Below are 5,338 nucleotides of genomic sequence, written 5' to 3'. Positions count from 1 at the left end.
CTGTGAAAACATGGGCTCGGATACAGATGCACATACACTTTGGAGAGAAACTTTGGTGAGCCCTGCAGGTTTTATAACGGTGTCATGCTACACTTATAAAAAGGAAGACTATTGATGAGCTCTGAGGAAAAATGTCAGCTGTGTGGGTGTGTGGGGTACAGTGATCATAGGGAGGGCCCTGAGGAAGTTTCCTGCGTGTGTGAGAGGGACTGAGTCACAGTGGTCCACCAGCACTCCAGTGCGCTCTTTTTAAACAGATCTGACACATCAGGGTCACCCTGTACCTCGAGACACACCGGAGAGCCCTGCGAGGGATGTGCACACAGGAGATCTTCAGCAAAACATTCTCAAACACGCACAGGAGGCCTAGCGGGCAAGAACACACACAAACACAGTGGCCTTTATTATATAGGTCATGACAGCAGTTGCATAAAGCAGAAGGATGGAGACAGATGTTTAGGGGGGGAAAAAGACCATGAATGGGAAACGAGGGTAAGGATAATGGTACTTTGTGTACAAATGAGTGCTTTACAGTTTGAACAAACGGCTGTTGTGCCTTTATGTGAAAAACATCATTTCATGTGGAATAGATATCAGCTGAAATTGAACTAGAGCCTGCCTGTACTTTTGTATAATCCCAGTTTGCATCACAAGATGGTGCAGTGAGTCAGTGTGACCTGTATTTAACCACATGAGTCATTAAGAACAGTTCTACCTACATTGGCGGACTGGGGCGAAAACACACGTCATGGTGAAAGTTCGACTTGAATTCAGCAGTGAAAAAGACGCCTCTAAGCCTTACGCCTCCTCTGAAAAAAAATTTGAAATTCTCACTTGACAAACAATAGAAGGGACAACGGCCTCCCGCAGAAATCTGGACATCCACCTGTGTTTCCTTTATTTCCACTCAGGGCACACAACAACAAGAACAGCGTGAGTGAGTGGAGCCTGAATTGGTTTTCACTGCGTGCTCCACTGCATCGGAAGACAATCAGTGGTGGGTTCGAGTACACAATGGCAGAATTAAAGATTTCTCATTATCTGATTGTTTATCAGAATATATCTCCAAGCGCAAAACTGATTCAGACAACCATGCAGACATAAATCAGGAATGGTAACGTTTGGATTGCACCATTTTCAGTAATTGTGATCAGCAGAATCACGACTGACACATTTGGCTTGCCATTGATTACTGATAGATTTTTCACGCTCCCCCCATATTAACCACAATTATTTGCGATTGTCCACGTGTTCCCAGTGTTTCAAAAAGTGACCCGTGGAATCGGTTTGGCCATAAACTGCAATCTGGGTTTGAGTTTGACTAGAAACGAAAATGCAAAACCCAGTTTCACGTGAATTCTCTGCCATACAGTCAGGTTCTCTGCAGTCAACCACAGTGGATTTTCACTCATACAATCAAAACGTGATTGAAGCGCAGATTTTGATCTCTAACTTCAGGATTTTAACAAAAGGTTTACATGAGCTATTTAGGAATTACAGCCATTTTAACACACGGTCTCACATTTTCCGAGGCTTAAACATTCATGAACATCTACAGTAATAATATATTTCTTGCCCACCACTTTAATCACACTCTAGATCTTGTTTTAACATATGGCATAGAAACTGAACATTTAACAGTGTTTCCTGAAACCCCTCTCCTGTCTGATCATTTCCTGATAACATTTACATTTACAATAATTGATTACACAGCGGTGGAGAGTAGACTTTATCAAAGTAGATGTCTTTCTGAAAGAGCTGTAACTAAGTTTAAGAATATAATCCACCCACTGTTATCATCTTCAATGCCCTGTACCAACATAGAGCAGAGCAGCTATCTGAACGCTACTCCAACAGAAGTTGATTATCTTGTTAATAATTTCACCTCCTCACTACGTACGACTCTGGATACTGTAGCTCCTGTGAAAACTAAGGTCTCTAATCAGAAGTACCTGACTCCGTGGTATAATTCTTAAACACGTACCCTAAAGCGGATGACTCGTAATCTGGAGAGGAAATGGCGTGTCACAAATTTAGAGGATCATTATTTAGCCTGGAGAAATAGTTTGCTGCTTTATAAGAAAGCCCTCCGCAAAGCCAGACCATCTTACTATTCATCACTGATTGAAGAAAATAAGAACAACCCCAGGTTTCTCTTCAGCACTGTAGCCAGGATGACAAAAAGTCAGAGCTCTTGTGAGCCAACAATCCCTTTAACGTTAACTAGTAATGACTTCGTGAACTTCTTCACAAATAAAATTTTTATCATTAGAGAAAAAATCACCAGTAATCATCCCACAGATGTAATATTATCTACAGCTACTCTTAGTACCATTGATGTTAAGTTAGACTCTTTTTCTCTAATTGATCTTTCTGACTTAACTTCAATAATTACTTCCTCCAAACCATCAACGTGTCTTTTAAACCCCATTCCTACAAAACTGCTCAAAGAAGTCCTGCCATTAATTAATTCTTCGATCCTAAATATGATCAACCTATCTCTAATAATCGGCTATGTACCACAGGCCTTCAAGCTAGCTGTAGTTAAACCTTTACTCAAAAAGCCATCTCTAGACCCAGCAGTCTTAGCTAATTATAGGCCAATCTCCAACCTTCCTTTCATATCAAAAATCCTTGAAAGAGTAGTTGTCAAACAGCTAACAGATCATCTGCAGAGGAATGGCTTATTTGAAGAGTTTCAGTAAGGTTTCAGAGCTCATCACAGCACAGAAACAGCTTTAGTGAAGGTTACAAATGATCTTCTTATGGCCTCTGACAGTGGACTCATCTCTGTGCTTGTCCTGCTAGACCTTAGTGCAGCGTTCGATACTGTCGACCATAATATCCTATTAGAGCGATTAGAACATGCTGTAGGTATTACAGGTACTGCACTGCAGTGGTTTGTATCATATCTATCTAATAGACTCCAATTTGTGCATGTAAATGGAGAGTCCTCTTCACACACTGAGGTTAATTATGGAGTTCCACAGGGTTCAGTGCTAGGACCAATTCTGTTTACATTATACATGCTTCCCTTAGGCAGTATCATTAGAAGACATAGCATACATTTTCACTGCTATGCAGATGACACCCAGCTCTATCTGTCCATGAAGCCAGATAACACACACCAATTAGTTAAACTGCAGGAATGTCTTAAAGACATAAAGACCTGGATGGCCGCTAACTTTCTGCTTCTTAATTCAGATAAAACAGGTTATTGTACTCGGCCCTGAAAAGCCTAGAAATATGGTATCTAACCAGATTCTTACTCTGGATGGCATTACCTTGGCCTCCAGTAACGCTGTGAGGAACCTTGGAGTCATTTTTGACCAGGACATGTCCTTCAATGCACATATTAAACAAATATGTAAGACTGCGTTCTTCCATTTGCGCAACATCTCTAAAATTTGAAATATCCTGTCTCAGAGTGACGCTGAAAAACTAGTTCATGCATTTATTACTTCCAGGCTGGACTACTGTAATTCATTATTATCAGATGTCCAAAAAACTCACTGAAAAGCCTTCAGCTAATCCAAAATGCTGCAGCAAGAGTACTGACAGGGACTAGAAAGAGAGAGCATATTTCTCCTGTTTTGGCTTCCCTTCATTGGCTTCCTGTTAAATCCAGAATTGAATTCAAAATCCTGCTCCTCACATACAAGGTCTTAAATAATCAGGCCCCATCTTATCTTAATGACCTTGTAGTACCATATCACCCTATTAGAGCACTTCGCTCTCGCTCTGCAGGCCTACTTGTTGTTCCTAGAGTATTTAAAAGTAAAATGGGAGGCAGAGCCTTCAGTTTTCAGGCCCCTCTTCTGTGGAACCAGCTTCCAGTTTGGATTCGGGAGACAGACACTATCTCTTCTTTCAAGATTAGGCTTAAAACTTTCCTTTTTGCTAAAGCATATAGTTAGGGCTGGACCAGGTGACCCTGAATCCTCCCTTAGTTATGCTGCAATAGACATAGGCTGCCGGGGGATTCCCATGATGCATTGAGTTTCTCCTTTCCAGTCACCTTTCTCACTCACTATGTATTAACAGACCTCTCTGCATTGAATCATATCTGTTATTAACCTCTGTCTCTCTTCCACAGCATGTCTTTTATCCTGTCTTCCTTCTCTCACCCCAACCGGTCGCAGCAGATGGCCGCCCCTCCCTGAGCCTGGTTCTGCCGGAGGTTTCTTCCCGTTAAAAGGGAGTTTTTCCTTCCCACTGTTGCCAAAGTGCTTGCTCATAGGGGGTCATATGATTGTTGGGTTTTTTTCTCTGTATCTATGAAGCGCCTTGAGGCGACTTATGTTGTGATTTGGCGCTATATAAATAAAATTGAATTGAATTGAATTGAATAGATGTTCTGCAGCCTCCATCAGTTGGTGTTTGTGGGTCTTTTTCTCTAGTTTTGTCTTTAGTAACTGAAAAGCATGCTCTGCAGGGCTGATATCAGGTCTTGCACAGAAGAGTAAATGTTTCACTTGATTTTCTTTTTTCTGTCCCCTTCAGAAGCAACCAGCACGATAGTCAGCCATTAATTATATAATCAAGCTATCTGTGGTTAACCTACAATTTATTTGTCATTCCTTGTGTCCTTCATTTCACTTTCTGTGCAGTCACCTGCAGTGTTTGGCTGCACGCTGCATCAGCGCGGATTCTGGTAATTACACGGCCCCCTGCTCTCACTCATTCACTCGCTGTGCCAGAGCCGGCTGCTTACCCCTGTGAAACTTTACCGCTTAAGATGAGTTTTGTGGACATCATAAATCAGCTCATATTGTTTGATCTTTGTGCTTCCACACAGAAATCATTTCAGCCTCAAAAATACTGATTCTTCTGCTTTGTTGTCAAGAGAACAGTCCAGCAAGACCTGATGGCGTTAAAGCCGTCGATCTCCGCTGCACTGCAACCATAAAAATGATTTTTTTTTTTTTGCTATACTTGTATCAGCAGGCCGTGCTCGTGTCTTTCTGAAGCAGCATGTGTCTCCCCTTGTTAGTGCTGAAGTTCAGTAGCACACAGTAATATAAGCAGCTGTCAGGGAGACTGAAGAGGTGTGAAGAAATGTGCACAGGTGAGAGGGGAAGAACGACAACCTCCTGAGATAAGAAAATCTGCCATCAACTCAGAACTGGATTTGGATTTATGAGGAAAATTTGACTGAGTCACGTGTAATATCACCTCTAAGGACAGTCATTTAACAACAACTGTTACAACTCCCCTCTGCCGTGGTTTTAATGATCTAAATTGTGGCTTAACTTGCCACGGTGAAGAGATAATGGCAGCCACGGAGATGAAAAAGAATGGGGCAAATTATATTTAGATAAGAGCCGAATGGATCAAA

This window comes from Rhamphochromis sp. 'chilingali', assembly GCF_963969265.1.
Source record: "Rhamphochromis sp. 'chilingali' genome assembly, chromosome: 8".
Lineage (NCBI taxonomy): Eukaryota > Metazoa > Chordata > Actinopteri > Cichliformes > Cichlidae > Rhamphochromis > Rhamphochromis sp. 'chilingali'.
The sequence above is the reverse complement of the archived record's forward strand: the minus strand, read 5'-3'. Positions refer to the sequence as shown.